Source organism: Dipodomys merriami, unplaced genomic scaffold (genome assembly GCF_024711535.1).
Source record: "Dipodomys merriami isolate MVZ:Mamm:240054 unplaced genomic scaffold, mDipMer1.0.p SCAF_13, whole genome shotgun sequence".
NCBI classification, from domain to species: domain Eukaryota; kingdom Metazoa; phylum Chordata; class Mammalia; order Rodentia; family Heteromyidae; genus Dipodomys; species Dipodomys merriami.
The window spans coordinates 6,116,190-6,142,069 of record NW_027202604.1 but is presented as its reverse complement, the minus strand read 5'-3'; the positions used below and the strand labels follow the sequence as shown (position 1 = coordinate 6,142,069).

Below are 25,880 nucleotides of genomic sequence, written 5' to 3'. Positions count from 1 at the left end.
GGATGGGACCTTTAGGAGCTGTGTACACAGAAGTCTTCTAGGTGTCTTTTCTGGAGGTGTCCATCTGATTAAGAGTACAGGAAGAAGAGAGGACAGTCACCTGACTCCTGCTCTGGTGTTTATGCACCTTGTTGTAATGATCTTACCAAAGTACTAGAATAAGTGTCTTTGCAGGAGATTTTTATATACATGAGAACACACTGATACTGGAAAGGCCCATGGCAGTATAAAAGAGTGGCCAAAAGCATTTGCTCCTTAGTTGAATCTATTTCACACTCATTTGCTGTTTTGATCTTGGGCAAGATTCTTTTTTTTTTTTAATTTAATTTAATTTTATTTGTGAACATACTGTACAGAGGAGTTACAATTACATGGGCAGGATAATGCGTACATTTCTTACCAAGCATTGCAGCCTCCTCCTTTGTTTACCCTTCACATCCCTTCCCAGCCTCCCCCCTCCCCCCCATCCCAATCCTTCTCCTTCCCCCCTTCCCCCCCCCCCCACCGACGTTGTAAAGCTCGTTTTGGACATGACAACTTGTACTTCTCATTGTTGCAAAAGGTCCACCTGTATCCTTAAACAACTGGTTTTTCCCCATCTCCTCCACAAGTTATACTGACATCAAATATAGTGAAAGCAGGGGTTATACTGTGGGGGAGGGACATACAAAGCAACAAAGAGATAATCTTATAAATGCGTTAGAAACACATGCATGAAAGAAAAAAACATTAAAATACATATCTAAGGGTTCATTTTCCTGACATCACATTATCTGACCTTTTCTGCTTGACTCATACATATACTAGATATTACAAATAAGGGAAACCATGGGACCTATGTTTCTTTGGGCCTGGCTTACTTCACTTAATATAATTTTTTCCAAGTTTTGACATTTCCTAACAAATGGGGCAATGTCATTCTTTCTGATGGAGGCATAGAATTCCATTGTGTATATATACCACATTTTCTTGATCCATTCATCTGCTGAGGGGTATCTGGGTTGGTTCCATATCTTAGCTATAGTAAATAATGCTGCAATAAACATAGTTGTGCTGATAGCTTTAGTGTGGTCTTGTTTGTAAACATTTGGGTAAATGCCCAAAAGTGGGATTGCTGGGTCATAGGGGAGTTCTATGTGAAGTCTTTTGAGGAACCTCCATACTGCTTTCCAAAGTGGTTGAACAAGTTTACATTCCCACCAACAATGAAGTAAAGTTCCTTTCTGTCCACATCCCCTCCAGCATCTGTTGTTGTTAGAGTTCTTGATTTTTGCCGTTCTAACTGGAGTGAGGTGATATCTCAATGTTGTTTTGATTTGCATTTCTTTTATGGCTAGGGATGTTGAACATTTCTTCATGTGTCTATTGGCCATCCTTCTTTCTTCTTCAGAGAAGTTTCTCTTTAAGTCTTTCGCCCACTTATTTATTGGGCAGTTGTTTCTTTGAGGATTTGTTGTTGGGGGGTTTAATTTTTTGAGTTCCAAGTATATTTTAGATATGAGACCCTTGTCCGTTGTATGGCTAGTAAAGATCTTCTCCCAATCCGTGGGTTTTCTATTGATCTTGCTAGCTATGTCATTTGATCTTGGGCAAGATTCTTGACTTCACCCTGTCTTGAGCTTGTACATCAGTAGAGAGAAGATGATGAAAGCACTTTTTGCTTAGTGTTGTTCTAAGGATACAGTGACCTCATCTATGTAAAGCGCTGGGAAGTATCCAGGGAACAGCAGCCCTCTGATACATTAGCTAGCATTAGTAAGTGTGTGATCAAAATACCTTGCTTCATGATGCATCTTGTAAATTGTCCTTCCCTCAAGGTCACACAGCTTAAGCTAGTTAATAACAAACCCAGCTATCTTGAACCTCATCTGGTTCTTTGTACCCATCACCCATACCCCTTGTTCTTGCTAGAAAAAATAATTGATGTGAAGAAAGTAGGTTATTGTTTATCGCATTGATGAGTTGAGACATCTTGGTATCCATTTTATTAAATGAAAGTTTAGTAATGAATATTTTGTGTCCTTAGTGGCTAGAAGAATCCAGCCTTCTCTATTACTTAACACATTAAGGTCTGAAAATGTAGAAATTGTTATTGATGGCCCAAGTTTCAAGGGCAGAGAGGAGACTGCTGAAATTCAGGCTCTTGCCAACAGGAAAAAAAAGCTCAGGTTTGTATTTTAAGATCTACAATAGTGGTGAAGTCAATGTGTACCTGTGATTTAGGCAGATTTGGTATCATCTGATCTTTTCAAAACCTTTCAAAAAGTAATCAAGGAAGAAGAAGAAGAATTTGGATATTTGGGACTATAAAGAACTCAGGAGGTGCTTAAGTGACAACAATTGTACACTTATAACATCGAAGTCTCAGCTTCAAAGTGACCCAAGTTAGCAACTTCCTTCTCATTTACTAAAAACATAAAAATCTGTAAATTATTTAGTCTATGCATGTGGACATCACCATATACTAATGCTAATTAGTAGATACCATATACTAATTCCAGAGTGGTTCACTATAGTTTAGAGGCATTCTAGCAACACACACACTAAGTATAATAACAGATATGAAAACAGCAGGAGAACAAGACATTTATTTTATGGTAAAACTAGCCGAGTTTAAAGGATAAGAAAACATTTGTGAATTGCAAGACTAAATATACCCTGTTTTGTAGAGGTCATTTTAGGAATGAAAGTGTATTTTGCTGTTGCTAGTTACTTAGCATAATAAAAGAAAGTCCACCAGCCTCCTCCAAAAACTCTTCTGCAAGGAAATTGATTTTCTGATGGGAGGTACTGAAGGGTATCTTTAGCATCAGAGGAGAAGCAACTAATTTAGCACCATCAGTGAGAGAGATGTCTCTATAATCCCAGCCGTAAACAAGAATGAAACCATCCCTTGCTCTGTTTCTATTTCCCAGAATCCTTTGCAAGGAAATAACATTAGTTGAGGCCACCCCAGCATCTAGAATCACCTGATTACATGTGCTCCTGTTGCTTTGGCTGACCTTCACTGTCATGACATTTTATATACTATATCATGATTATTAGACTGGCTTTTCCTTTTAGGTCTTTTATTTAGTTCATTTGGACATTTCATCTTTAAGGGAAAGGTAATCTTAAAAGTGGTTTTTTTTTTTAATTCTGATAGATTTCACCTTATTTAAATAGAGCAAACTTGATGACTGATTAGAAATCTTCTTTTCCTGTTTTCCATGAATTAATTCTATCCCTTAATTTTTTCTATTCATTAATTCTGATTAGCCTTTCAGAAATTTGTCGCTATTGTCCCAGGTAAATAAAACTGCTCAGATTCTTGATGCGGCATGTAGATTAGCATGTTATATATTTTCACCCTTTTCACTAAATAATGATGTCTTTTCAAACTGGTTTATTTTACTCCTCTCTTAGTTTGCATGTGTGTGTGTGCATGCGCATGCACATACACAGACACACACAGACTCTCTCTCTCTTTCTCTCTCCCCGCCCCCTGCTACACTCACTATTAAGTTATCCTTCCTAGATACTAGGTAGAAGAGGCCTTGTAAGATATATTGACCAAGCCAGGCACTGGGGACTCACACATCTAATCCTAGCTACTGAGGAGGTTAAGATCAGAGGATCTTGGTTTCAAACCAGCCCAGGCAAGTAAGTCTGTGATGCTTTTATCTTCAATTAATCACAAAAAATGTCAGAATTGATGTTGTGGTTCAAGGCAGTAGGGTGCTAGCCTTGAGCAAAAGGAGCTTTGGATAATGCCTAGGCCCAGAGTTCAAGGACAAGAACTCACATAATAATAATAATAATAATAATAATAATAATAATAATAATAATAATAACATATCTTGATCACTTGAAACCCATCAAAGCGTTTTTATATTTTAAAAAGAAAAATAATGAAAATTAGTAAAAAAAAAAAACAAAAACAAGACAGTTTTGAAGTAAAAAAACAAAACAAAAGAAGAGCAGAGGAAATGACTAGGAAAAGATAGAGTCTTACAGCTGAGAGTCAGAAACAGAATTTAAGTGACATGAAGAAACATTTGCTGATTTCTTGCTATATGATACACATTCCAATCAGAAGCCGAAAGACTTAAATACAGTACTGTGGTGACATTACCTGTTTACTGTAAACAAATTCTATTCCCCGTTATGTGAGCTTTTGCTGGGAAATGTCCATACCCTCGGTATACCCAGCTTTCCTAAGTGCAGCCATGTCTGCATAGCTGGAGGACTATGCATGAGAGTAGTAATATTATACTGCAACTCTGGCTGAGAGAAACATCACCCTCTGCCATTGTCCTCTATGACACAACATTGTCCATCTCAGTATCATCAGAATCAACAACCCCGTAGGGTGGATACTATGAACGGAACTGTGTTCCTCTAAAATTCAAATTCTGTACTGAATATCTAACCCTAGGAGCTTAGAAATACAACTCTATTTACAGACAGGGGACTCTTAAAGAGGAAAGAAGGGAGAGTCCATTAGGTTAGACCTTATTCTAGTGACACTTCTGTCCTTATGAGATGTGCTTAGGGCTGGGAAGATGGCTCAGTGGTAGAGTGCTTGCCTTGTGTGCATGAGGCCCTCAGCACCACATAAACAGAAAAAGCCAGAAGTGGTGCTGTGGCTCAAGTGGTAGAGAGCTAGCAAAAATATACTGGAGCTACTTTGGGAGCCAGAGATCAAGAGTCTTAATTCCAGGCTAGTCCAGTCAAAAAGAAGTTCAAAAGACTCCATTTCAACCAATGACTAGGTCTACTGCCATATACCTGTCATCCCCTTTGACTTGGGGAAGCATAAGTAGGAGGATCATGTCCAGAGTGCTCAGGGCAGAAAGCCAGACCCTATCTCAAAAATATCCAATGGAAAAAAATGGGGTTAGAGGTATGATTCAAGTAACGGAATGCCTGCCTAGTAAGCATTAAATTATGAGTTCAATACCTAATACCACCAACAGAAGAGAAGATTGGAAAATACAAAATGGGATACAAGAGAGGTCCCTACACATGGAGAAAAGGACATATGAGAACCAAGTGAAGAGAGACATTTGCAAGTTAAAGAAACCCTGCTCAGTCTTTGATCTGTGACTGTAGTCATCTCCAAAATAGCAAGAAATAGCCTGGAGTACTTTTTTTTGTGTGTCAGTCATGGGGCTTGAACTCTGGGCCTGGGTGATCTCCCTAAGCACTACAACTCAAGGCTAGAGCTCTACCACTTGAGCCACAGCATCACTTCTGGTTTTCTGAGGTTTTATTGGAGATGAGAGTTTCACAGACTTTCTTGCTCAGGCTGGCTTTGAACTGAGATCCTCAAATCTCAGCCTCCTGAGTATCTATGATTACAGGTGTGAGCCTCCGGCGCCAGGCTAGTCTGGAGTATTTTGATATGGCAGCCCTAGTGAAAGAATACAATGTAGGGCTGGGAAGGTGGCTCAGTCGTAGAGCACTTGCCTTGCATGCGTGAGGCCCTGGGTTCGATTCCTCAGCACCACATAAGCAAAAAGAAAAAAGCCGGAAGTGGCGCTGTGGCTCAAGTGGTAGAGCACTAGCCTTGAGCTGAAGAGCTGAGGGACAGTGCCCAGGCCCAGAGTTATGGCCCCACGACCGGACCCCCCCTCTAAAAAAAGAAAGAATACAATGTTATTGGGAATTGCATCTCCTGTCCAGCCTTCTACCTCAGTATTCTCTCCCTATTCTAGTCTGATAATGAAAGCTTCCGAATAGTTCAGAAGGCCATTACATGTATGCAGAAACAGAAGTGTAATCACAACTCTGGAAAGCTCACCAGGGTATGCTGGACCATGTACAGTGGGAAGTATTTTTCCTGAGAACTCTATCACACACTGAAGAGGAGCCCTGGCAAACTTTAAGAGGCCGGTTTTAAACTCATTCAGTTGCACAATGGTTTCAAAAAACACACAAGTGTCCCTAACTGTATGCTCACATGATTGTGCATGTTGTGTGTGCGTGTGTGTATGTGTGTGATGCTGGTTGTGTGGGTCTTGGGACTTGAACTCAGGACCTGGACACTGTATTTTGTAATCCAGATTAGTGCTCTATCACTTGAACCACAGCTCCACTTCTAGCTCTTTTCTTGTTAATTGGAGCTAAGAGTCTCACTGACCTTCCTGTATGATCTGGCTTAGAACCATGATCTGTAGATCTCAACCTCCCAGATAGCTAGGATTATAGGAATGATCCACAAGTGCCCAGACCAAACAGTCATTTATTTATTTTTTTATAAAACTACCACAGTTTGGGGCTGGGAAGGTGGCTCAGTGGTAGAGCACTTGCCTTGCATGCCTGAGGCCCTGGGTTTGATTCCTCAGCACCACATAAGCAAAAAAAAAAAAAAAAAAGAAAGAAAGAAAAGAAAAACTACCACAGTTTGTTTTATGGTGAGAACAGACCTGGTTTTATAGCATTTGTAAATCCTCAGTGGAAAATATTACCACAGTCCTGAACCACAAGCAATTAAGTCATCTTTTGCTGTTATTTCCTTTCATCTATTTTCTTGTATTAAGTGATACTAGGGGTAATTTCAAGTATTAGTTGCTTATTTTTTTAAAAATTTTGTGGGGTTTTATTAAACTAAGGGCTTTGCACTCATGGCTAGTGCTCAACCACTTGAGGCACACCTCCACTTCCAGGTTTTTGCTGGTTAATTAGAGATAAGAATTTCTCAGATTTTTCCGTTTGGGCTGGTTTTGAACCTCTATCCTCAGATCAGAGCTTCCTGAGCAGCAAGGATTGCAGACATGAGCCACTAGCACCTGGCTTACAGACTTTCCTAGAGTCAGGCTAGTGGAAACTGAAGTTGGAGAATGATTCTGTTTCAAATTTAAGGCATATCTGATGAGGCCTGCTGGTGCTTTCTTGTAGAGTGAGGCTGATGCTACTCATCTTGTTAAAAGAAATAATTTCCCATCTCTTTCTAACTCACTGTGCATGAAGGCTCAGGATAAGGGTTTGCATGAAGTCAGCATGATCCTGTTGTTTGGAGCCTGGTACCTGGTGTGTGTGTGTGTGTGTGTGTGTGTGTGTGTGTGTGTGTGTGTGTGTGTGTGTGTGTGTGTGTGTGTGTGTGTGTGTGTGTGTGTGTTATGTGTGTAGCAGAGGAGAGATGAAGTCCAAAATATATTTTGTTTTTCTTATACTCGAGCTGTAAGACTTGGAGTATGTTCCCAAACAAACAGAAATGTCCAAAACTTGACAATAATCCTAAAAATTTATATTCTGTTTCCATTGGTGAGTATTTTCTAGCTGACGGATAAAAAATTATTCTAAAACTATTATTTTGAAAAATCAGTCAACCACAGCCAAAGACAAGACTGATTTAGTTTCGTTATTCTCTTCCTTCAAAATTATCATACAAAATCATTGTCAAGGGAAGAGGCAATCACAGAACATGCAGCCCCATGATACAGGTCAGACAAAATGTTATTAAGATAGTGTAATAAGAAATGGTATTTTTTTTGAATGCTGTGAGTGTGTTATCTGGGCTTCTGTTTAGATTTTAAGTTGCTCTGTATTTCTTTGTTGTAAATTATTATTCTCTTCCCAATCTAACTTTGTATGTGTTTTTAACAAAAATGTTCTATGAAATGGTTTCAGTTGTAGCCAAGGGTCCCACGAAAAACTTGAGTTAGCCCTTATAATAGGCCTTGACTGGAACTTTTCTTTTTTTGTTGCATTTTTTTAACTGTCAAGGTGATGTATAGAGGGGTTACAGTTACAAAAGTCATAAGTAAGGTAATAAGTACATTTCTTGTCAAACTTGTTACTCTTTCCCTCATTTTTCTCCTACTTTCCCTCCCCGCTACCCCCACCCCCAAGTTGTACAGATCATTTCCAAAGTATTGTCTTGTGAATATCGCTGTTGCATTGGTTCCCCACTTTACCCTTTGTCTCACCATTCTGTTGTTCCCCTTCCCTTCCCTAATTCAAATAAATGTATATATAATACCAGAGTACCAAAGTCAAATACAGTACCATAGGGAGAAGAACATACAAAAGAAACAAAAAATCACATAGTACATTAAAAACAGCAAAGAAAAATCTCTTGTGTCCATGTTTTGGATTTCCTTTCTCTTAGCATCATCTTATAAGAAATGGTACCAACCCAGATGCCCCTCAGTAGATGAATGAATCAAGAAAATGTGACATTTATATATATATATATGTATATGTATATGTATATACACACACACACACACACATATATATATATATATATATATATATATATATATATATATATATACATATATATGAATTCTATGCTTCTATCCGAAAGAATGACACCACCCCATTTGTTAGGAAATAGAAAGACTCGGAAAAAATTATATTAAATGAAGTAAGCCAGACCCAAACAAACATAGGTCCCATGATTTCCCTTATTTGCAGTAATTATTATGTCTAGGATAATCTTATCAGATGAGCAGAATATCTTAATAGCCCTGTACATTTAACTGGAACTTTTCTAATGGCTAAAGACTTGAAACTGTAGCCTAGGTCATACCTTTGGTGGCCAGAAGTACTGATTGCAAAAATGTTGTTGTAGTGTGTGTGTGTGTGTGTGTGTGTGTGTGTGTGTGTGTGTGTGTGAGAGAGAGAGAGAGAGAGAGAGAGAGAGAGAGACAGACAGACAGACAGACAGACAGAGACAGAGACAGACAGACAGAGACAGAGACAGAGACAGAGAGACAGAGAGAGAGAGAGAATACTGATACTAGAACTTGAACTCTGGGCCTTGCCTCTTGCTTAGCTTTTTTGCTAAAGCCTGGCTTGCTCTATCATTTAAGCTGTACCTCAACTTCAAGCTTTTTGTTAATTGGACTTCCTGCCTGGAATGGCTTTGCAATATGATCCTCAGATCTCAAGCTTCCTAGTTAGCTAAGATAGAGGTGTGAGATGCCAGTGACCAGCTAAAATGTTGTGTTTTATGCCCCCTGACTTAACTTCATTGTGTGTGTATTTTTTTTTTTTGATTGTACTGAATCTAGCTTTATCTAAGAGTCCTAGCTTTGCAGTAGACATGGAAATTGTTATCCTTTTCTGTGTATTTTTATAGGAAATTGGGCAGGGGAAGCTTTATAAGACTTTGAGGAGGGGTTTTTTTTTGTGTGTGTGTGTGTCAGTAGTGGGTTTTGAACTTAGCCTGGGTACTATCCTTGAATTTTTTTGCTCAAGGCTAGTGCTTTACCACTTTGATCTCTGCTTCCAGTTTTCAGTGGTTAATTGGAAATACAAGTCCCACAGGGACTTTTCTGCCCAGGCTGACTTTGGACTGCAGACTTCAGATCTCAGCCTCCTGGGTACCTAGTATTACAGGTGTAAGCCACTGGTGCCCAGCTTTGAGATTTTTTATTAAAAGCCATTATAGTTTTAAATGATACTTATGGGAAGTACATTAGTAAATAGCATGTTATTATCGATTTGAAAGTCATGCAATTATATCATCTTTTTCTAAATCTGATTGATTTGTGAGTATATAATGATTAGAAACTAGAGCTTTTATAGGCTTTTTATTACATAGTTTTTTTTTAATCCAGAAAAATCTTCAAAAGCTGACTGGTTTGTTTTTGGTATATTTGTAAGTTCTGTGGTAGAAAAGATGTGGTAGGATGATGTTTGCTTTATTGATCATCATTCAAAGCTTAAATGAGTCCGAAATTAGGCCTGTGTACCCAGGGCTTTGATAATTCCTTACATGTACATTCTTTTTACAAACATGTTAATTAACTTGATCCCAATAACTGCATCATAAGAACATAGGAAACATTGCTAATTTTACAGAGGACAAAATGAACTTTAAATGTAGAATCTAATAAATCAGCTAACACAAACATAAGTCCCTTCCCTCCCCCAACAGTAGAAGCAAATACTTGGTAGATATCTTTCTAGTCTTGAGTCAATGGATTCTTGTTCAAAATTCTGTGTGTGAAAATTAATCTGATTTCTCATTGCTTTCATATGCCTGTGACTAATAGATAATAGAACTCAATTACTTTGTGGTCATTTTATAATTGAAAAAATAAATGTTTGTTTATTTCTGTATGTGTGTGTGTGCGTGCGTGTGTGTGTGTGTGTGTGTGTGTGTGTGTGTGTGTGTGTACCTATCATCTATCTATCTCTATTTGAACATATATCTCTCCCATTTGTCCCACTTGAAAAGTTTTGGGTTTTAATTCTCTGGTGAACATGTAATATAATTTCTCTGGTTCTAAGTTTGTTTAAATAGTTAATAATGATTATATGGAAATTCCTGCAGGTTAAATTATGTAGTATGGGTAGATTTCCTATAATAATGGTATCCTTTAATACACACTACAAAATTGTAAAATCCTTTCATTTTCCAATCTATATTTATCCAAGACATGTCCAAGTTTCAGTTTTAGAAATGTATTGAGAGTCACAGCAGCCTGGAGCATATATGCAGCCTGTGTGGCGTGCAAGTCCATCTCTCTGTCCAGGGGCTTATGTTTCCTGTCTTGGGGATAGAACAGCTCATCCAATCTCTAGATACAACCATCTTCATTCCCCTCTTCTTATAGGATTGAATTTGTCCCCTCTTCTTATAGGATTGAATTTGCTGCCATGGTTGCAGAAGGCAACTTGGCCACGTGGGTGCAAACAATTATAATAACTTGGAAAAAATATTTTCCAATTATTTTGGGAAAACAAATTCACTGTCATTCTATATCATAAGTACATAGGATAGGATAATATGATTAAAATAATGTATCGATACTTTTAACCTTCACATGAACTTTAACAACCATCATACACACAAAAAAACTCACAGAGACATTTTTGTCTTTTTTTTTTTAACTAAGGAAACATAAGAGAACGATCACAGATTTAAAAACTTTTGTTCCTGCTAGGGAACATGAGACCTCAGACTGGTATTGGACTTGCTGTATGCACTTTGTTTTCCTTCCGTCTTCTAAGAAGCAGCAACTGTAAACAGCCTGACTGGAAGCATCATCCTTCATCCTTTCTAGGTTATCTGTGCCTCAGCATCCTCATATATAAAATATGAAGCAGTGATGAACCCTATTGTGGATGCTTTGGGGTGGCTCTCAGGATACCTGCCCTTGGTATTCCACCGTGTATATCCTCTCTGCTTCAGTGTGGGCAGGATCCAGGTTGTGCTCCAAGTAATAGAATAGAGGGAAGTGATGGGATGAAAATGTAACACCAGATTCTCCACTTTCCTGAGCCTGAAGAAACTTGGTACCAAGCTGTGAGTTGCTTATGGAGAGGGCTTTATTAACTAGGGATACAGGTAGCCTTGGGTTAACAGCCAATGAGAAGAAGAGCCCCAGATTAGTGCAACAGTCCACAAGGAACTAAATGCTGCTAACCTGCAGGTGAAATGAGACCTTCTCCAGCCTGGCCTCAGACGAAGCCATGTTCCAGGCTGACACCCTACGTCAGTCATGTAGCTGACCTAGCCAAACCCTGTCTGGACTCCTGACCCATAGACACTGTGAAATAGGCAATGTTCACTGAGTTTGCACTAATCTGATATACTTCACTAGACAACTAGTACATCCAAGTAGAGTTATGGTGGGCTCAAATCTGTTAATTGATAAAAAGTTCTGATGTCTATGTCAGACTTGCAAGAACTTTAGAAAGCAAGTGCTAACATCTTTAATACAAAATTCCTCATCCCTTAATCCAGAAATGAAACAAGAATTCCAGAGTCATCTGATATTTGTGTTCTCGTACATAAGCTCCATGACACCTGTTCTTAGATGTAATCTAGTCTCAAAGACACTCTCTCGAAAGCCTTCATATAGATATACCCTATGTGTACCATACTTTTGTGTGTGCACACATGCTTATATGAATGTGTGTATATGGATACACACATAAGGTTGTGACCCTGGCCTGAACTGTCCTTATAGTCTAGGATAATTTAAATGAATCAAGACTAAACAATCTTTACATAATTGCAATAAACAATTGTCATGATGGCTCATGTTAATTTTAGCTACTTGAGAAGCAGAGGTAAAAATATCTGACATCTAGGACATGCAAAGGGGCAAGAGATCTTATCCAAAAAAAATAGAGTAAGAAGAGTTAAGGGCATGACTCAAGTGGTAACAAACTTGCCTAGTGAATGCACAGTCAGAGTTCCACTCTGCTACTAACAAAAGAAAAGGTATTGTGGGATAGGGGATTTATTAGCAAAATGTTTTGATTATAAGTGATAAATGGGTTACTTTAAGAAAATTGCCTGTGCAATTGGGAATGGTAAATGTAAGGCAAAGAAGGATTCTATGCCATTATGCATGTCTGTTTGTATCTCATCTATATTTTTCTGTGCATGTGGATTTAATTTGTCTTTATGTGTCTTTGGAAATGACCACAAGCCAATGTTGCTTATGTATGAACAATTTCTTGACCAGACTACCAATAAGCTTGCATTCTTAGCTTCTTCTATAAAAGAGTACTTACTGTCTTTAGATTTTGTACTGGTACCTTGAACCAGTGATTATTACTACTATGGGTCAAGACATTGAAGAGGTTCAATCTATTCTATAAGCATACTCCTAATTGTAAGAGGTGGGCCTATTCTCAGAAGTGGAAAGATGTGTTGTCAGAGTAGTGATGTCTAGAATTGGTTTGGCAACTTTTCTCTCAAGTTGCTTGGATTGATATATATTATATACTATTGGAAAGCTTGATTTGGGCATCATCATCAACAAATGATCCATTTGGCTTGCAAACATTATTATGAAGCACAAATTGACTTTATACTTCTAAGCACTTTTCTTTTATTCTTATTTTAATTAGTGATTCTGAAATGAAAAACCTAGTGATTGAAATCTAAAACAATTAATAGTAATTCTATCTATAGCTGACCCTAATTATTTAGCTCAATTGGGTAGAACTGTGTTAATGAGGCAGATGTGGTAGATAAATCCCTCTGCGGACTAGTAAGATTTTTTTCTGTTCTAGAATATAGCCCAGACTCACACTGGGAAAAAAAAATTGGGGGGGGGGACAAAAAACACACACCTGCTTTCACAAGTTGGGCAGAGCAAGTAAAGTTATTTAGCACAACTCTATTTAACATAGCAGAACAAACGCCAAGGTAGTGACTCACGAAATGATGATGGTTGTTTATATTTATGATTAATGTTAGTTTCATATTGGGAATTTGCTTCTCTCTCCAGGGTATCTGACCTACCTATGACAAGATGTTTAGAGATCTCCTCTCTATGTAACTCAAGGCTCATTATCTCCATCTTGTTTCTGGGGAATGAACAAAACTTCCTGGAACTTTAAACAAACATAAAGGGAGAAAGACAAATATTAACACTAATGATTGTGATAGGCCTTACTTTAGTTTCACAGCTGGATTTGTAACTATGTTCATTTGTAGATGGAATTTTTTTGAGTCTTCTCTGTGAAAACCAGAACTAAAACTATGCAGAGTGTAGCATATGTGAAAAGTCACCACGGAGATGACAAGTATAACAAGGAAAGCAAGGAGCTCTTGTTGTGTTCTTTCTATAGGTCAGGAATTGTAATAACTGAATAGTAATTTAAGTCAATTGTACACTATCTTGTCAAATAATTTTTTTGTTGGTCATGGGGCTTGAACTCGGGACCTGGAAGCTGTCTCTAAGCTTTCTCCCTTAAGATTAGTGCTTTACCACTTTGAGCCATAGTGCCACTTCCACTGTTCTGGTGGTTAATTGGAACTAACAGTCTCATAGACTTTCCTGTCTGGCTGACATTGAACCACGATCCTTAGCCTCCTGAGTAGTTAGGATTATAGGCATAAACTACCTACCGGCACCTGGCTAAATAAATAACTTTGTCATTTCCTACAGAAAAAGGAGTAGAAGCAGAATACTTTAAACTAATTGGCTTTCCATCATGCTGGTGCCAGGATTTGAACCCAAGCAATCTGTATCTACAGCCCAACAATGTTAACATCTTTCCAATAATTCTGGATTTAGTTATCAGATATTCCATATTCCAAACATGTTTGTGGTCTAGACTGAGAATTTATGTTCTTTTGTTGTTGTTGTTGTTGGTCATGGGTCTTGAACTCTGGGCCTGGGCGCTGTCCCTGGGCTATTTAGTTCAAGGCTAGCGTACTACCACTGGAGTTACAGTGCCACTTCTGATTTTCTGGTGGTTAATTGGAGAGAAGAGTCTCATGGATATTCCTGCCTGGGCTTGCTTTGAACTGAGATTCTCAGATCTCAGCCTCCTGAGTAGCTAGGATTACAGGTGTGAGTCACTAGTGCCTGGCTAGAATCATAGACACATACTAAAAAAAATAGCATGTTTCCATTAGGATTACTTGTTAGCAGGTAACACAATATTATTCAAACATGTCATAAAAGTTTAAATAAAGGGCATTTATTGGAAGAATAAAGAGACATCTCACCTATTGGAACTTGAAGACAGTAGTGACAATTAGGCCTCTCAAAAGGATTAGATTAGAAAACCATTAGAGACCTGGGTTCCTCTCCTTTTCCCAGGACAAAGTGGTCTCTATGTGTGCTTCTCACTGGGGAGATGCATTCATTCTCTTCTGTCTTTGCAGCTGTCCCTTTCCCTGTGGCTCAGAGCTTCTAGACTTGTATTGGATGTTCCCATGCAGGCACAAACAGAATATAAGCGAGAGTCTCCAAGACTCATATCTAAATTCCCAATGAATGAATGAATGACTGCTTCCAGGACTAGAGGTGACAAGGTTTTTCCAGGAAGATGCGAGGCTAGAAAAATATAGTCTCAGAGGACATCATTTAGTAATAATTACAGAGCACCATACAAATGGAAAGTGTGTGTAGACTTTTGTATAGGAAGATCTACTTTCAAACTTGCACTTAGTAACTTGCTACTTTAGGCGAACCTTATTAATTTAATATGTTCTCATTTTTACCTTTTATACAACAATGTAGTCTACTAATAAATGTTGAAGCATGACATGAAGACGTTAAGGCAAGTTTCTTCAACAATAAATAAATTCCATCTTTTTTTTTTTTTTTTCTTTTTTGGTCGTGGGGCTTAAACTCTGGGCTTGGGCTCTGTCCCTGCTCTCTTCAGCTCAAGGCAAGGGCTTTACCATTTGAACCACAACACCACTTCTGGTTTTCGGTGGTTAGTTGGAGATAAGAGTCTCACGGACTTTCCTGCTTGGACTGGCTTTGAACCGTGATACTCAGATCTCAGCCTCCTGAGTAGCTAGATTACAGGCAGGAGCCACCAGCACCTGGTTAAATATCCATCTTTATAAAAATTATCTTAGCTTCTAACTCTATGTGGTTTGTGTGTATATGACTATGTATATATATGTATATCTATAAACACATTTGTGACTGTCTTCATGTGTGTTCCTCTAAACATGTGTCTTTATATGTGTATCTATATATCTGTGTCTCTATACATGTGTGTACCTGTAAACGTGTAAATGCATATATACATATGTGTGTCTGTATGTATGTGTATATATTTATATGCAGATTTGTGTCAGTACACATTTGAGATGCCATTAGTACTGTTATATATCATCAGTTTTAAGAAGAAAGAGAACAAAGCACAGCCAGAAAGCCAGTTTTGATCAATGTCAATATCTACTTTCCATTGTAAGTGCATCAGAAGAGCAGAACTGTTTTAATTAGAAGACTGCAGTTCCTTAACTTCACTTGACAGTACATGATTGGCTATGTATGTGCAAGAAGCTGAGAGAGAACAGGATACCCTCCACCCCCAAACAAGAAGCAGATGTAGGGACTTCATCCAACTGCAGAAGAATTGATCAGAAGAAAATAGATTTGACCCTTAAGTGACATCTCTTTTTGAAAGCTAACAGCTTTCTGCCTCGACATGGAGGTTAAATCCTAATTATCTCCACAGAGAGAGATGGTGGGGGCTGTTCTGACAATGGGATGGAAAGGTCTGACAGTGGAAGCCACAGTCACTGTCGGGCAGATGCTTCCTATTGTCAACACCTTGTTTTGCAGCTCTGCTTCCCTTGTGAGGTAGACTATGAGAATGAACATAGATTCTCTGTCCTGGGAATCAGATCTAGCCCTCCTCGCTGCTCTCACTAGCTTTGAAGCATTGGTACCAGTTTACTGTTCTGGGTCTCAATTTTTTTGTCTATTTGAAATGAAGCCTAAAGATACCAATGGATCTCTGATTCATTCATTAATGGTGTTCTGTGCGTACCTCCAAAACACATGGCACTCCATATTTACTCTGTGGGTAACTCTAAGTACTGGAAAGAAAGAGTGTTCTCCAATGGTTTATTAACCAGACTCAGCTTAGAGGTGCAGATAGGGCAAGGAACCCAGAGTTCATATCCAGACACCCAGAAGGACATTATTAGCATCTGTGGACCTGAAGGAACAAGGATGGGGAGTTAGTGCTGTTGGCTCTGGGAGGGTGTGTGCTGTGAGGGAGATGGGGCTGCAGGGTTTATGCAGCACTTCCTTCCAAGGGATGCGAGCATTTAGAGAAGATGGATGCCGAGACTTTCACCACTGCCCCTCCCTCATCCTATTGGTAAAGCACAGCCATAAGTCAAGTGGAATGGATCAAGTAAGAGCTCATGAGGTAAGTCTCCCTCCCAGTGAAAGGGAAGGCAAGAGCAAAGGGAAAGGAGGAGATAGACAAAAAGAGAATCCCAGCAGTGAACATATTAAGTGTTCTGTGAATACATGACTTTCAGACATTATTTTTGTATGTGTATTTGACTCTTGAGAATTGGTGGAACTTTATGAACTTTTCTATGTTCAAATGCTTTCATAAATCTTTCTTGACCAAGGTCTGTGATTTGTGTGTGGTTTGTCCCCCGCTAAAGGTTTATTGTCCTCATCTATGACAGGATTAAGAGGTGGTGGATCCAAGAAGGGATGGAGTTTCATGGAAGGTATTTGAGCCATTGGACATACTACGTTTGGAAAAGGTTAATGCAGTTCTCAGGAGAATCTGGTTAGTTTTCAGAAGAGTAGGGAGTTATGAAGTGAAGCCACACCATGACTTGGCCTCTTCTGCCCCTCTGATTCTTGACCTCACTGTGACCCAGCCAAGGGCACTTAGCTCCCTAGAGGCTGAACAGATGGGACCTGTGAGATTTCTAACTCATATATATATATATATATATATATATATATATATATATATATATATATATATATGGATTTGGTCAAGGGGCCTGAACTCTGGGCCTGGCCGCTGTCCCTCAGCTCTTCAGCTCAAGGCTAGTGCTCTACCACTTGAGCCACAGTGCCACTTCTAGCTTTATTCTTTTTGCTTATGTGGTGCTGAGGAATCGAACCCAGGGCCTCAGGCATGCAAGGCAAGTGCTCTACCACTGAGCCACCTTCCCAGCCCCCGAGATTTCTAACTTTTAAATCTGTGAACTAAATAATGCTCCAATTTTCTTTAGCAATATCAAACCAGGTGTGTTTTTCATAGCCATAGAAAATGGACTAATTGAAAGGGGAGAAGTCCTTCACTTTATTCAACTATAACTTCATAATTCATGATCATGTCTAGCTTACCAGACAGCAATAATGCTTAAAGGAGATAAATAAATGAGGAACCTTTTAGGAAGTTGCTATTTTATCTCTAATTTGTGATGAAGAAAAAGAGTGATGATGTATCAGCCCACTTGAAGACGGTGACCAAACATTTGCATCTGATTCAATGTGTACCATTTCTTTTTATCAGTGAGCCCTTAGAAGGGCTCATATCTCCTGCGTTTCCTCCTTTCTAACTTTCTGTCTATATTTAGGAAACAGACATCCCCAGCTCCTATAGCCTCTGCATTCAACTCACTTCTTACGTTCCCTGCAATCACCACACTTCAAGGAAAGATCAAGTCTTTTGTCCCTAATACCTAGAGTATGAGGACTAAGTTCATTTTCCATTTAAGATCTCTCCACCTCATTCAGAATTCGAGTCTACCCCATTTTCTCAGTCTCTCAGCAAAGGCCTATTCAAGACTGCTCTCTTCACCTGTAAATTAAAATTTATCAACTGGTACCATGACTGGACCATGGAATGCCATTAGCCACCACCTTCTAGCATACCTTCTGTCTTTCACTTAAAAGACATCTAAATAAACAGATAACTAATCTGTCTTTAAATTTTTCCTCCAGCGTTCCTATTTCTCTCCTTCCCTTCTCTGCCTACCTTGGAGAGTTCCCTACACTAAGTGACCTCATTTCCTTACCACCTACTTGCTGTTCAAATTCTTTCAACCTAGTTTCTTTCCACTTCACACTACTAATTACTTTCTTTAAGTTTCTTCATTAATCACTGGATCACTGTTTCTAGGCATCACCTCATTTCACCTCCCACTTTACATCAGGAGCTGCCCATTCCTTCTTCATGTTGCTCTTAAGGATGCCACAACACGTAACACTCCTCTTAAGTTTCTCTTCTTTCTTTGATGATTGTTTCTCATCAATTTTTAAAGTCAGATATACTTCTGTGCATAGTGTTATAATCTTCATGAGTAATTGAAATTTCAGCTCAACATGGTTCAAGTGGTGGAGTATCTAGCTAGCAAGCAGATGGTTCTGACTTTCAACCTCAGTTTTGCCAAAAGAAAGAGAGACAAAAAGGTAGAAATACGATGGGCATCAGTGGCTCACGCTTATAATCCTAGCTACTCAAGAGGCTGAGGATCACAGTTCAAAGCCAGCCTGGGCAGGAAAGTCCATGAGACTCTGATCTCCAATAAACTAGTAGAAAACCCATAGTGGTGCTGTGGCTCAAGCTGTTGAGCGTTCACTTTGAGCTGAAGAGTGCAGGGACAGCACCCAAGCCCAGAGTTCAAGTCCCACAACAGATTTAAAAACAGCAAAAAAAAAGGTAGGTATCTTAGCTATGGTAAATAATGCTGCAATAAACATACTTGTGCTGGTAGTTATAGTATAGTCTTGTTTGTGATCATTTGGGTAAATGTCCAGAAGTGGGATTGTTGGGTCATAGGGGAGCTCTATGTGGAGTCTTTTGAGGAACCTCCACACTACGTTCCAAAGTAGTTGAACAAGTTTACACTCCCACCAACAATGTAGTAGGGTTCCCTTCTGTCCACATCCCCTCCAGCATCTGTTGTTAAGACATTATGTCGAAAAACGAACTTTACAACTTTGGCACGGGAGTGGAGACAGGGAGATGGGAAGGGATGGGAAGGGGAAATAAAGGAGGAGGCAACAATGCTTGATAAGAAATGTACTCATTACCTTTGCCCATGTAATTGTAACCCCTCTGTATGGTATTTTCACAATAAAAAAAAAAAGAAAAAAAAGAACTGGACCTCAGAGGAAAATAAAAAAGGTAGAGATAGAAGTTGGAGAGAGAGAGACAGAGAAACAGATACACAGACAGAATTCCTAAATTTTTATCATGTCACTTTCCAGCTTTACATAATAGAAACAAAAAAAACCCCAACTAACAAAAATTAAAACAAAATGAATGGGCCTCTTCACTTTGAAATTCAGTTTCATGTGTCTAACCTCGAAGTCGGTTTCTAAGCATCTTAAGATCCCTCTCAATTTCTACACACTAAGTACACACCACCATCAGCATACACCTTGCTAGGATACTTTTCCCTCCACTGATAATATCATTATTAGGCTATATTTGCCTATGAGGATGAACAGCTTCAAGGTTCATTGCTTTTGCAAAATGCATATTTATTATTCACTCGCTGATTCAGGTGGTGCATCAGATACTTGCTCCCCTTGTAGTTATTTAGCAATGTGTCCTGCCTCCGTCAAATTTGCCCACCTCAATCTCTATGACTGAGTCCAATTATGTAAGTGCTTTTCACTGCTTCCGCCTGAAACTAAGATAATTCACTTCTACTTCTACCTAACTGCCTGGAACCAGTCTAGTCACTGGTCCAGGCTGAGCACCACACCTGCGATGTGTAGGCCCCTCTTTGTGGAGAATATTTTCACCACTTCTGCCTACTGAAATGCCACAGTCTCTCCAGTAAAGTGTGAGATACCACTACCTCATTCCATCACTTGTGCCAGCACCAGCTAACCGTTGTAAGGGGAACTATCCGTGAAGCCACCGTTTGGAAGATGAAATTTTTTGGAGTCTTTATTACAACACTAGCAGGCCACCCATTGTAACAAAGGCCTGAAGCCCCCAAATACACTTGAACAGGTGAGGAAACAGGCCAGAGAGGAAGGAAAAAAGAAAAGAAATAATACCAACAAACAAATTCACTTCTTCTGAAGACCTGAATTGGGTCGCCATGATAACCGGAAACGAACCAGGAGACAGGACACAGGACAGGATCACAGAAACACATGTGGCTTGGTGTAACAGTATTGGTGCTGGTCCAGGCCTAAATAGGGTCTGGGCAGGGGCAGGGGGCAGGGGTAGGTCCACAGGAAGTTCCTCCTCCCAGGCACTGGACAGACAGGTTCAGTAACCTATCAGCTAAGTGCCCGCCCCTGCTGCCAGGGTTCTGGGCACGCCCATCAACTGGGAGGCGGGAGCGTTTCTTTTTACCGGCATGAAAACAAGGTGTCAGACTCTACTATCCACCATGCGGCCAATATGGCGCCGGCCAGACCTGCCCTCCCTACCTCATAACCATCAACTATATAAATATTGATAGATGGTAAATCACAGAATTTTAAAGGGTAAGTTACAGTTGTGTGCCTATATGTATGATATATATTTAATATAGACTATATAGTCACACATGGATATATATATGTATACATACATATATATGATCCTTGCTTTAATTTTATTTTGGTAATTGAAAACAATGGAATTGAAGCTGCTTCTTGAATGATGGCGACTTTGGGATAAAAATAAAGGCAGGGTTCCTGCAAAGAACAGAACATCAGAGACGGGGAATAGAGGTATACTGTGTTTCTCTGAGCAGCAACTGATCTTTCTCTCTGGAGCTGCAAGAGATTGAAGGAGGTTTAGAAGTCACTGAGGACTCTAATTTAGTTGCTCAGAGTAGTGTAGGATTATATTTCGGGTTTTTTTTTGTTTGTTTGTTTTTGTGGTTCTTGGGTCTTGAACACTAGGTCTGGGCATTATCCCTCAGCTCTTCAGCTCAAGGCTAGCACTCTATCAGTTGAGCCACAGCACCATTTCCACTTTTCTGATGATTTATTGGAGTCTCACGGACTTTCCTGATTGGGCTGGCTTTAAACTGTTATCCTTAGATCTCAGCCTCCTGAGTGTAAGGTCAGCTCCTGGATGGCTAGCAGACTCCACCCTCCTCGCAGCCAAGTCTCCACCCAGTACCTGCGTTACCTAGGCAACTGGGACACCTGGAAGAGGTCAAGTCTGCATCCACTGAGGTCACATCAGAATTTGATGTGGCCACACTTTTTCTCTACCCATACCCTAGAAAAGGCCTAGCCCAGGCCCAGATGCTCTTGCTCTGCTCTTTTCTAGCTCTTTCCTTCTCTTCTCTTTCCCAGCTCTCTTCTCTTTCCTAGCTTGCTCTTTCCCACCTCTTTCCCAGATGCTCTCTTTTCTAGCTCTTTTCTCTTTCCCAGCTCTCTCTCTTTCCCAGCTCTTTCTCTTTCCCAGGCCTTTCCCCACTGCATGGAGGACAAAGATGGCCTGGTGCCAGCCAGAATGATGAATAAACCTACCCCTTACCTGAATACCACGTGTGTGGTGCTGTTCTTACTCGGCTACCTCTTTTTAAAAACCTAACACTGAGTAGCTAGGATTATAGGCATGAGCCACCAGCGCCTGGCTATTTCTGTGGTTCTTGAATATGGGCTGAGTTGTGTTTTAACATTTAAGTGAAAGCCCTAGCAGAGCAGGTTTCTTTCTGCCTTTGCAGCTGACAGTATGGAGTCTACAGCACAGCTTTTCCTTCTCTGAAAAATGAGGAATTCATATTACCCACCCATGTGTCCTTTTCATCTGTATAAGCATGCCTGCCAATGCTAGCTACCCAGTCTTAATAGCAGGGAAGAGTTCTGACTAAGAACTGGTAACCCTCTGAGCACAAAGAATGTGGAGACAGGAGATAAAGGAGGAGATTTGCACAGATGTGTGAGGAAGTCAAGCCTGTTAGCTGGAGTACCCCACCACCAGCATAAACCCCTCCACGGATGTTTCCATGGAGGAGGGACCACTAAAATGATCTTGGATCCCATATGTCTTCAGGATTCCTAAAGGTATAAATTTTCTGGTTTAACTGAGAGCTGGACATCTTTAGGTGCATGTGAGCAAGACAAATGGTGTTTCTAAAATAATAGTAATCCTTCATGAAGAATACAGTATTAGAATTTACTTGTGTTCACTGAATTCACACCTGGCATCCTTATAAAAGTGAACCAGTTGCTATATCCAGCATGTAAGTGCTCAGCATTAGCTGGTACTCCTCCTCCCCTTTCCTTTCTTTCCTTTTTTTAAGGAAGATTTTCACTTGCAAAGGAGGCCAGATGCTTCTCTTAACTCCCCAGCCTCCTTCTCAGGGGATTTCTCCATCTTGGGTGAGCAGCTTCCTATCTTGTATAGTACTTTTTACTCTGGAGAGATTTTCTTGTAACACTTTGTGCTAATCAATTGGAAGTGTTCATGCTAATGAATTTGCACAAATGGCCTCATTAGCTGGCAGTTTTTATCTTTCTTGAGCTTTTGAATGTTTTGCTTCATTCATGCAAATGAGTCAGCAAGAAGAATTCAGAGCTGCCTTGGCCCCTGTGGTTTATCTTTTGCTTTATAAAGGGAAAAAATCTTTGAGTTCACTGTGAGAAACTGATTAGGAACGCTGGTTTTCTAAATAAATTGGTATGCTGTTTAGTGGAGTATGTAGGTTCACTTTTGGCTTGTAAAGTTGTGAGTTCTCCAATATCTTTGCTTTTTAATTTTTCTTAATGGGTAGAGATGCATTTGAGTAGTAACACTAATGAAAAATCTCCTTACACTAACAGTAATGGTAAATAAAATATGTTGATGGGCTTTTACCACAAAATTCTATGCAAATTTCCTTAGGCTCCCTTGTTTCACCAACTCTTGAATTCTGGTTATCAGAGATGATTCTCTGGCACTAGTCATTCATTTTCTTGTTTTGTCATCTACTTATTTTTATTTATTTGAAGTTTGAAGTCAGGACTTCTTGCTTGCTAGGCAGCAAGCACCCTACTCCAACCCTTTTTGCTCTAGTTATTATGGGGGTAGGATCTTACTTTCTGTGTGGGCTGGCCTGGATAGCAATTATTCTGTTTATTCTTTCTGTGTAGCTGGGATGACAGGTGCATACCAACATATTTAGCTTTGTCTATTAAGATAGGATCTACCAAACATTTTGCCCAGTCTAGCATTGAACCACAGTTTTCCAGCTCTCAGTCTTCTGAATAGCTAGGATAATAAACATGAACTACCACATCTGGCTTATGGCTCATTCTTTTAACTTTTTTTTTTTTTAACTTTGAGGATAGTACCTGGAATTTATCTTTAAAACGATTTTGCTATTGTTTGTATGTTTATACTCTTATAATTTCTCAGTGCTTTATCTTGCTTTCTGAATATTAAGTTCTGGTAACAGTCTTCTCTAATTTTATGCATGAGTATATTTTGTATGCATGAGTATATTTTGCGATGTTTCCTCTTCTTTTTTTTTCTCCCTCTCTGCACATATTCTCTGAATGTATTTATTCATACACCTGTGTGTCCAAGTGAGTATATAACTATACACACACACATATATGTATGCATGTGTACATGTGTATTCACAGCTATGTATATATGTACCTTCCTTGTGTGTGGAGGCGGGGGAGAGAGGGGGTCCTTGGATTTTGTTTAGGTCCCTGACTTTCCTGTTTAGGTTCCTGCTTTTGGAAGCTTTCCTTAAATGCCACATGGTATCACTTACAGTTTTGTTTAGGGCTGAGTTACAAACAGACTAATCTGATGCTCTGGGAATGAAGGTAGTAAGGGAGCAGTGTAGACTGACAAGGCTTTAAGCTCTTTTTTCTTTTCTTTTTCCAAGAAGACTAACATAATGAATATAAATGTCTTATTTATTGGAATCTTATTTTGGATGCTATTGAGAAGCATTGCTCGATATTCTTTCTAGCCGCTATATAAATAAATTGTTCATGGCTTTTGTGTTGTTCTATGTGCATGCATTCCAGTGCAGTCATCATTAACCACATTGGGGCTACTAAGCACTTGTAGATATTAATGCTAGTGAGGAACTAGATTTTTATTTGGTTTTAATTTAATTTCAATGGCCATAGCTTATGAAGGTGCTACCTTAGTAGGAGAGGAAGTTCTAGATGCTAGGAGAAGAATGGATCTGTGAAATATTACTGCCACTCCCTCAAGTTCCTTGTAGTTGAGTACACAATCCTAAATGACTACTGTGTTCACTTAGCCTTGAACAACTCCAAAGAATATACATCTTTCTTCCCTTAGGAGTGATTCTTGAGTCAAGGTGAAGTAAAATTGGAGGTGTGAAATTTGAGTCCTCTCCTTATAAAGACTGAAAGCAGTAATCACTTTCACAGCCTAAAATATCAACTTCAAGCTACTAGATGGTCTCAGTTTCTGGTGTAAACTGAGGTTCTGAGGGTAAATTAAATTGGTGGTCTTTGTTCTTCTTTCTGTAGCTCTCTCTATGTCTCTTGTCTGTCTGTCTGTCTGTGGGTCGCTAGTGTTTGGATAAATATCCTTCAACAGTGATCCCTCAATGTTAAAGGCTCAATGTTTCATTGGTGTTAACGGAAAGTGGTAAAGCCTTAAAGAGGTGGGCCTAGTACTGTGAGAATGGACTCCACCTCCCTCCTTTTCCTCTCTTTTTACTTCTCAGCCATGAGGTGAGCGGTTTTTCTCCATTATGCACTCCCACTATGTTATACTCTCTGGCTACAGGCCTCAACTTGACAAAGCCAGCTGATTATAGTTTGGAACCTTCAAAACCATGAACAACAATAACAAAAAATTATTTTATTAATAAGTTGATGATTTTTTCACCCTGCAAGTATGGTGTACTATGTCACAAATGCCTTCTGTTATTATCTCATATAGAGATTTTGATTTTGGTTCTTATTTTTTTCCTAGTAGGTAATAAATCAAAGAAGGTGACTGAAATTTATTCCCCATGTTTTGATAGTGTTCTCTAGTTTTCATTTGAATTCATTAAAGTTCCATTTAATATTCAATATTAACTTTTAAAATTTAAGACCACTCTAGAAGTTTAAATTTTCTTTTCTTTTTTTTTTTTTTTTGTCGGTCGTGGGGCTTGAACTCTGGGCCTGGGCGCTGTCCCTCAGCTCTTCAGCTCAAGGTGAGTGCTCTACCACTTGAGCTACAGCGCTACTTCTGGTTTTCTGGTGGTTTATTGGAGATAGAAGTCTCATGGTCTTTCCTGCCCGGGCTGGCTTTGAACCGCGATCCTCAGATCTCAGCCTCCTGAGTAGCTAGGATTACAGGCGTGAGCCACCAGCGCCCGGCTTAGAAGTTTAAATTTTCAAAGAGCAAAAATAACTCTATTTTTAAAAACTTGATCAATTAGCAGTGTATTTCTAATTGAAATTCAAGTGTTAGTCCACACTTGTCCAGAATAATGGTCTGTAATTGGTCATAAAATTCTCTTTGATTACCATGTTTTCAATTTTTTTTTTGGTTGGTTGTGCGATTTGAACTCGGGGCTTGTGTGCTGTCCCTCAGCTCTTCAGTTCAAAGTGAGCACTCTACCACTTGAGCACGGCCTTTTCTGCTTATGTGGTGCTGAGGACTCGAACTCAGGGCCTCATGCATGCAAGGCAAGCACTCTACCACTGAGCCACCTTCCCAGCCCATGTTTTTAATTTTTAAAGCAATAAAATAGATGATTAGATCTTCATAGTATATTTGATGAGTAAATAGCATCCTGAAGG

The 25,880-nt window shown here is 39.4% G+C and overlaps 1 pseudogene; it reads left to right on the top strand.

The window, feature by feature from the left end:
* Positions 1-20,548: 20,548 nt before the first annotated feature.
* LOC138824645 (zinc finger protein 385D-like) overlaps positions 20,549-25,880 on the top strand; it is a 240,256-nt pseudogene continuing 234,924 nt past the window's right edge.